The sequence below is a fragment of the Crinia signifera genome, chromosome 6 (genome assembly GCF_055691185.1).
Source record: "Crinia signifera chromosome 6, ASM5569118v1, whole genome shotgun sequence".
Lineage (NCBI taxonomy): Eukaryota > Metazoa > Chordata > Amphibia > Anura > Myobatrachidae > Crinia > Crinia signifera.
Window position 1 is genome coordinate 5,878,235 of NC_139222.1, and position 9,759 is coordinate 5,887,993.

A 9,759-nucleotide genomic window follows, 5' to 3' on the forward strand; every position below is an offset into this window, starting at 1 on the left:
GGACCCCTTTTCCCATTGAATTCCATGTTAAAATTGACTCAGTCCATTTTAACATTGAATCCTATGGAAAAATCGGGTCATCGCATCGCATCCGATTTGGTCGCATGCGATGCGATGTGCCCGATCCGACCCGATTTCTAAATCGGGCGCCCAGATACTACATTAGTACCCAATTTGTTGGTGAAAAAATGTAGTTGAGAAACATTTCAGCTTTTGTAGCATTAATTCCACAGTTTTGTTAAATAAATACAATTTAACGGGTTGAACTATATATTGAAGAATCCATAGGGGCATTTTCATGAAGACCTAAAAAATAGCATTATTAATCAGTAGAAGTTTTCTATTCTGGCAAAATAAATTTGATTTGTGATCCAGTACTTTTATATTGGGTGTGGCATAAGAAGTCAACAATGAAAAGGTTAATAAAAAATTTTTTTGGGACAATTTGTAGAATTTATAACCTGGGCCCCAAATTATTATACCTTGTCTCCACGCATGGCTTGATTTGTCCGCCATGCTTCAGGCAAGGTGCCTTGCTCTGCTAGTACTACTTTCAGCACAATTGTAGTCCACATTCTGTAGAAGTGAAATAATTTTCAAAAATTCACAAAAACTCATATGGTTTAAAAAAATTGACTGACGACCTATCCTCTGGATACCCTTCATATTAGGGCTTGTTAAACTTCACTGAAGGGAAACAATATTATGGGCAGGCTTTGGTTTATTTTCATATAAATTTATAAAAATATAGTTGTTTGATTAAACCATCCCGTTATATATCTCAATAGAAAAAGTAAATTTCATTTAAATACGTCAATTTGACACCCAATATTCTCTTTTTGATATGGTTAAAATAAAATGCACAATAGTAAAAGGTAAAAAAAAAGTTGAGATATTAACGCAAAATTCAGTTTGATATAAAATTTTCTTAATATAAACTCATTTTAAAATGGAGATAATTTAATTGTTAGTACTTGTGTAGTTTCACGGCGGCAGCTTATGCTACGTTTATAGCTACGCTATTAGCATAGCCCAATGGCTGCCTTACTTGTGTAGTTTCACAGCGGCAGCCTAAGCTACGTTATCAGCGTAGGCTGCCACCGTGAAACTACACAAATAACTACTGTACTGTTGCCGGGAACTGCATCTCTGTCCCCGGCGTCCCTGGCAAGCCATCAGCGCCTCTCTCACACCGCCGGCGCCAGCATGATCCCCTCTCTTTGGCGGAGAGGGGATCATGCTGGTGCCAGTGTAGAGGCGCGACATCTGTTTGACACGCAGGAGCTATTACAGCAGGGGACAGCAACCCTACCTACAGGGTTAGGGGTTCTGTAGCACCTTTTCAAACTCCTACTATCCACGGCAGCCTGAAGCATGGCGAGCGGACGTGTTATGCGTCCACCCGACCTTTTCATACCCCCACTATCCACGTCGGCGTGGAGTTGATTGTAAATAGTGTGGCGAGCCACCGAGCCAGAAGCGTGGCGAGCGGACGCAGATTACATGTAAGGTCATCCGCGTCCCCTCGCTGCGCTCGCCACACTAACATCAACTCCACACCGATGTCTATAGTGGGGGTATGAAAAGGTCGGAAGGACGCACAGCACGTTCCCTCGCGGGGCACACTGCGCTCACCACGCTTCGGGCTGCCGTGAATAGTGGGGGTTTGAAAAGGCGCTACAGAGCACCTAACCCTGTAGGCAGGGTTGCTGTACCGTGCTGTAATAGCTACTCAGACGCAGGATCATCCCATTGCTGGAGCATCTGAGACACTCCTGCGTGTCAAACAGATGGAGGGGATCAAGGATCATGCTGGCGGTGTGAGAGAGGAGCTGAGCAGGCTTGCCGGGGACAGAGATGCAGTTCCCGGCAACAGTACGGTAGTTACTTGTGTAGTTTCATGGTAGCTACGATACTTCTGACTGACTACGCTAACTACGCTGGCCTCGCGGACACTACGCTGATTCTGACAGAAAACTACGCTGACTGCATAACTGCCACCGTGAAAGTACACAAGTACCTACTTTTTTTTAAAGGCTGTAATTTGATGTATCGGAATCACCATATTATTTGTAATGGAATTGCATTACAGATGTGTCCTTATATGACACATGGAACATGGTGCAAGTGAGCCACCAAGTTCTGTGGGACTCTGCTGGTGCCGGACATTTTTTTAAATGTTTATATCCCAAAATGTGTTTAGGGCAAAAGGAAGCTATGCTAATTAATTTGTGTATCTGTGTTTGACTCATGGCATGTACAAAAAGCTACGTATCGATTTGTATACTGATTCTGACTCAGTCGTACACAGATTTACTAGTGTTGCATATCAAGTTATTTGAGTCTACCTGTACATACATCGCATTGGATGGATTTCTTGGGGATAAAAAGATGTGAAAAACACGATGATGCTAGAAGATTCAAACTTGACCTGGTAAGCCGATTGGGGCGGTTTTGCATGACTGAATCAATAATGTATGAAGACACATCTGTAGGTGGCCCCTTTGATCAGGAAGTAGATTCAGAGAGGAAGTGCCACCATTTATACAGCTGGTATCAGCCAATGATCACACAGGTTGCAATGAACCATGTGCAGAGTAATTTTTCAATAAACCTGAACAAGAGGTTTTTAGATTACTGCTAATAAATGTCAACATATTTTGGGAGAGTACCATAGCTGTCATCAGAAATTGTCAGGAGTAGGACTGATAAAATAGGCAAGTCCTCCTTGTGGCCGGTCCTGATTGTCTACAAATCCGCAAGCTCCAGTTGGCTTGCGGCTGGCCCCAATTTGGAAATGCTGCCATCGCTTTTTTCCTTGTCCGCCTGCCCATGAGCTTCCGGTCTAGCGCCAATCCTGGGATGGGGCATCTCGCTGTCTGGCGGACATGCATGTTCTACTTGATTAGTCTTTATTTTGTTTCGATTGTACCAATTTGCAGTTGATATTTTGGATTTGCACTTCTTCTATGTATCTAAATATATGTTTGAATGTTTCTGTCAACTTTTATTCCCAAGTATTGAGCCATGTCGATGACGCCCAAACTGTGTACAAAATGTTGTCCTTAAATATTTTGTAAAGTAAGAAATATAAGTATTAGTGTTTGCATTATTAGGTACAGTACCAAAACTATTGTAATCTAGGATGTCCCCATCTTGCAATAAAATAGTTAAAATCTAGAATTATTACTGGAAGCTGAATTTATTAATTTTGTATATACAAATGAACAAATATGGGTTATGATGATTAGTGATGGCAGTTGTACAATTAATAGATTTTATTACTGTAAATAGGTGACCATTACTGGTAGAATTTACCTAAATATATTGGGTTAATTTAGGAAGTTTGTATTGAGGACGTTTTTTTTCACATGTTTTATATATACTTTATACAAAATTTATATTATCTGTGCAGAATTGTATATGTTTTCCCCCACCTTGTCACTGTATATATAAATATTTGTTAAATTAGATTTTTTCTTTTTAAAAACTCAAATTACTTCTCTAGTTTTTCTTTTTTGATTTTTTTTTATATGAAATTGAATTAAAAATAGACTTTCAAGTGTAAAAATACTAATTTAGTTTTGTTGGTCTCAATTTTCTGATTTAAATATAAAATAGTTTTGTGTATGAAAGGAAAGAACAGGTTGTCCACTAGGGACTAACAGGCGCTGATAAGGGTTCATTCCCAGCTTCAATTTGGTGTGGGATAGTCAGGCCCACTAGAAAGCAATACAGTAACACTGCGCTATTTTGAGGAGGAATAAAATCTAATTACCACCATGGGATAAAAACATAGACATTTATTCATAAATATTAATTGAAAAAACAAGGTACTCTTGTATTAATAAAGAAACTTAAAAAAAGGTAATAAAATAATTGACTAGCAGCATGCAAATGGCACTTTCTTGTTTTAGAGAATATACCGTCTTTGGAATACCAGTCCCTCTGGGAATAGATGATTCAGGATAATGTCCAAGTCCTGTTCCTATAGTGACCTCCAATTGTATAAGGGATATGTCCCAAAGCTGACTTCATGCACTCACTATGTGTAGATCCTCACTCGCTGAGCATTCGTATTAGGCAAGGGGTATCCTGGAGTGGAAAGGTGTTTGCAGCTCAAGGGAAACTTTTTGGCCCTTGATTGGGGCTCTAGGAGTCCTGAATCAATTGTACCGGTCTGGTCCAGGACTGGAAGATGACTGTAAATGGATCCAGTTCAGAGTTTTGTCCAAGAGAGGTTTGTTTGGTAGCAATGCTGGTAACACTGACGCGTTTCGCCAGTTCATCTGGCTTTATCAAAGGTGATCCTCCTGCTGCTGCTGGTGGTGGAGCATTATTTATAGTGTGTCCAATATGGCTGCTGATTATTGGCAGCTGTGGATGATCCACACCCAAGTACCTTTTATATTCCTAAAAATACACTTTTAATAAAATAAATCCCATGGTGTATATATTTCATAGCATCGTAAAAGGTACACCTTACTCTGTTGGCGCTTACCGTAATAAGGTTTTGTTAGACTCCGTTCAGTATTCTTTTATAAGAGGGAAAGTACGGACGGAGTAAGAGAAGATTACCTCCGTACCTTCCGTGATCCAGTGACGCGTTGGTCACGTGTGTGTGACGCGTCAGTGCTGGGAGTCTCTCCTGGCCCGACGGGCACGTGATCACTAGTTCACTGACTATTCTCAGTGATGGCCCCTCTGACATCTTGGACACATGATCACGCTACGTAATACATGGGAGGGGGAACATATTTTTAGTGCTTTATCGGTGTAATTTTAATATACCTATTCATTATTCCATTGTGAAGTTCAATCGTATTACTAGAAAACAATTAATGTTTAGTCTATGGAAGATGTACATAATCGTTATATCTAATACTGATGTTGGTTGTCCATTATTATATACATCTATTTTCAGGTCTATATTCACTCCTTCTGTGCTAGAGGAAGTCACATTACATTGGCAAATACCAATAAGTTGGGCAGATGAATAAACGGCTCAGTGAGAATACATTACAAAGTATAAAGCTCTTTATCTGCTTTGTTCCAAAAAAGGCACAACAGATATTATATATAAATGTATGAGAATATATAAATGTAAATTGGGTATAAAAATAAAAGTATAAAAATACAAAAAAAAATACAGATTATTATACGATATAAATAAAAATAAAAGTACAAATAAGTATTAAAAGATTATCCAGACTCTACATTAGATGGAGCCTGTATAATCTTTAAATGTCTTTAAACGATGACAACATAATGGAATCACCCCCCCCCCCCCCCCCTTTTCCAGCTCTATTACTCTCAAGCAGTCAGGGTTGATGTTATGTACCTTACAATAATGCATCGATACACTGTGAGATTGTAGGTTGTTTACAATATTCCTCCTGTGTTCTCAGTTTGCGTGTTGTTCTGCCTACGTAGAGTAGTTTACAGTTACAGATCAATAGATAGATTACAAACACGGTATCACAATTTATAAAGTTTTTCATTTGGATTAGTGGTGTGATCTCTGGTATTGTTTTTGATTGTTGTACGTGTTTACAAGTTGTGCAGCCCAGTGGCGGAACTTTGAGGGGTTGGCCAGGTGCAACCACTCGCATTATGTCCCCCCCCCCTCCACCACCCCAATCCAAGTTCACAATATGCCACACAGCAATGGATGGCAGCAGTGGGCCCCTTAGTCCTCAGGGGCCCCGGTGCAATGCACCTGCTGCACCAATGGTAGTTCCACCTATGGTGCAGCTGTTCTTTCCACATCTATGGAATCCACACAGGGGTTGTAACCAATTTTTATGCTCTTTTCCTGCAGTAAGTTCTGCTGGTTTCATGTAGCTCGGAACGAACAGGTTATTTAAGGATCTGTTTTTTTTTGTAGATAAAGTGTGGATTTTGAGGAATTATCTCCCTCAGTATATTATCTTGTTTGAAAATAGAATAGGCCTCACTTCAATTTATCTTACTGACGGCTTTCGTACCAACCAGCCCATACATAGATACCTAGTCAGAAGGTTGCAACCTAGTATCTGGTGAAGGCCACTGATATATTAGACTCTGGGGCAGGGATGTGCTGCTGTCAGTCAGGAGGAGATGGGCTGCTGTCAGTGAGGCGGGGATGCGCTGCTGTCAGTGAGGCGGGGTGGACTGCTGTCAGTGAGGCAGGGATTGGCTGCTGTCAGTGAGGAGGAAATGGGCTGCAGCTGACATATGGGTTTTCCTCCTCATTAGGTAGATCAGGAAAGGAAAAGAAAAGACACTGCCCCTATATAAGGCCCGACCCTACAAGGCTCAGTGTCTTTCAATTATAAAGCTTTTTTTTTTTTTACATATTAACATAAATATATTCCTTCATCCCATGGGAGGGAAAAAATGCTGCCATGGTGGAGTAGAGGAAAGCGTATTAACCGGTAAGGTGTGCGCTGAGGCCCAGCAGGCAGCTTTACACAAGTCTTCTAAGGATGCTGCTCCTTTTTCAGCCCAGGACGTGGCCACTGCCCTGGTTGAGTGTGCTCGAATTCCCTGTGGAATTTCCATCTTCTTTACTCTATACGCTTCTGCTATACAGTCCTTTATCCATCTGGCGATGGAAGCTTTCAACGCTCCCATGCCCTTATTCCTGCCTTCGTTCTTCTCCAACTCTCTACCCTTTGGAGATAAATCTTCAGGGCTCTTTTTACATCCAATTTGTGAAATTTATCCGCTTTGTCATTAGTAGGGTTCACACAGAACGATGGCAACACAATTTCCTGGTTAATATGAAAATTGGACACTACCTTGGGCAAAAAGTGTGGATTTGTTCTTAATACCACTTTATTCTCGTAGAAGTTCCGGAATGGTTCTTCCGCCCATAAAGCTTGTAGCTCTGATACCCTTCTTGTTGACAGAATGGCCACTAGGAAAGAAACCTTGGCTGTTAACAACTTGATGGGTATCTCTTCTAGTAGTTCAAACGGACTCTCCGTTAGAACATTCAGCACAAGATTCAAATCCCAGGGTGTCATTGGATTGCGAAATGTCGGCCTTATTGTCTTAGCTGCTTGGATAAACCTCTGTACGTATATGTTTTCTGAATTTTTTTTTTATCCAGTATCGCTCCCAGAGCTGATATCTGTACCTTCAACGAACTGACCAATCATTTTTTATCTAACCCAGCTTGTAAGAATTCTAGAACGGTAGGAATCTCTCTAGGGTCTTTGTCCCCTGACCTACAATATAGTAAATAGGTTTTCCATATTCTGTAAGACGTCGAACTTTTTCTGGTCTTTAGTAATGTATCAATTACTTTGGTCGAGAATCCCTTGTTTACCAGCGTTCTTGTCTCAGCAGCCATGCGGCTAGCATCCAATTGTTCGGCTGCAGCTGCATGTACCTGCCCTGCCGTAACAGATCTTCCCGATTTGGCAATCTCAATGGTTCTTCCACTGCCATCCTGACTAACTTCTGGAACCAGAATCGTCTTGGCCATAGGGGGAGGATTACTATCACTGTTGCCTCCTCCCTTTGTATCTTTTTTAGTAGCCTCGAGATGACGGGAAATGGTGGGAACGCGTACATGAGACCTGACCCCCACTGAGCAGTCAGTGCGTCCACCTGCCATGCTTCCTGCTTCCAATGCCTTGACATAAATATGGGAACCTTCCTGTTGTTCCTTGTTGCCATCAGGTCGACCTCTGGCCATCCCATCTCTCTGCTATCTCTATGAATACTTCTTGTGACAGCTCCCATTCTCCTGGTTTCAGTGGGGCTCTGCTTAGAGCATCCGCTAACTGGTTCTTTCTTCCTGCTATAAAGATCGCCGTCAAGCTTCTTGTCGAGTGTTTTGCCCAGTTTAGTACTTGTGTCACTGCTAGCATCATACTTATGCTTTTTGTGACGCCTTGCTTGTTGATGTACGCTACAACTGGTTGACTGAGCGAATAATTACATCTTTCTGATACAGTTGGGACTGAAAACACAGACATGCTCTTCTCACTGCAATCATCTCTCTTATATTCGAGTGTAACATACTGGCGCTCCTTGTCCACTTGCCTTGGGCTGCCAATCCTTGGCAAACTGCTCCCCAGCCTATTTGACTGGCATCTGTTGTTAGAATTATTTGCTCTCCTATGGCAAATGACTTTCCCTGGCTTAGCCTTCTTGCATTTAGCCAACAACGAAGATCTGCTTGTGCCTTCCTTGAGAGATGAATCTTTTAAGAGGTATTTTTCCCATCTCCATCCCACTGGGATAGGAAGCAGTTTTGTAGTCCCCTTGTGTGGAACCGTGCCCATCTTACTGTATCTAGTGCTGCTGACATGAATTCTAGCACCCTTAGACAGTCTGCTGAACGTACCACTTTCTTTGCCAACAAGTTTAGGATCTCTTGTCTTAACTTGACTCTTCTTTCTTGTGTTAATGTCACTGTCATCGCTCTTGAAGCCAGATTGACCCCCAGATACTTCACTGTTGTCGCTGGTTTCAATTGGCTCTTTTTTTATATTTATGAGCCAGCCGTGTTCCTTGAGGTATTTTATGACTCTGTCTGTATGCATTTGCGCCTGTTCTGCCGACCGTGCCATGACTAGCAAGTTGTCCAAGTACGCCCATACTGATATACCCTCTTCTCTGAGATTTGCAATGAGTACTATCAGTACTTTTGTAAATGTTCTTGGTGACGTGGAAAGGCGAACGGCAGCGCCGTGAATTGGTAAGTCACCCCTGACAGTCGAAACCTTAAGAACTTTTGGTGCTCCGAGTAGATAGGTATATGCAGATAGGTGTCTTTTAGATCTATTGTGGTAAGGAACGCATTTCTCTTGTCTGGTAGTATCAACCGTAAAGATTCCATCTTGTACTTCTGTGTTCTTACATACATATTCAGTCTCCTCAGGTCCAATATTGTCCTGAATCCTCCTGTGGCCGTTTTAACCTCGAAGACCCTCGACTACCAGCACAATTTCTCCTGATCTTTTGGCATTGTTATTAGCACTTCTTTCTTCTTTGCATCTCGGCACAGGTGAGTCTTCCAGCCACTTCCCTGGTTTTTTTATAAATTCTATTTTGTATCCCGAAGAAATGACTTCTCTCACCGATTTGTCATCTGTGGATCGAGCCCAGACTGATTGGAACTTTAGCAGTCTGCCCCCGACCCTCTCCTTGGCGTCATTGAGACATTTGACGAAAAGCAAACTTCCCTTCTTTGCCTCTTTGGCCTTGAAAGGAGCTTCTGCCACCAAACCAAGGTCTCCTATAACCTCTCCCTGGTCTATAGGTTCTTGCTTCTTTGAAGTCTGAAGGCTGAAATCGCTGTGTCTTATTACATGTTTTTTTTTTACCCTTTATCCTGTGGAAGCCACACAGACTTTCCTCCTGAAATTTTAGAGATGATATCGTCCAATTTTTTTGCAAATAGATATTCCCCCTGAAATGGCAATGAGACCAGCTTATTCTTTGACTGGGCATCTGCTGCCCTGGGTTTCAGCCAAAGTGCCCTTCTGGCCACTGCTGTACTGGCGTTGGTCCTGGCTGCTAACCGGACTGCGTCGAGAGAGGCGTCACATACAAACTCTACCGCCACTTGCATGTTTTGTATTATTTTAAGCAGCTCGGACCTTTTAACTCCATCTAAAAGATCAGAAAACCTGACACCAGGACCATAATACTCTCAACGTCACTCCAATCACCGATGAGGCCTTGATGGATGCCCCCGCCGTGACGTGTTGCTTCCGCAAATTCATCTCCATCTTACGTTCCATTGCATCTTTGAATACG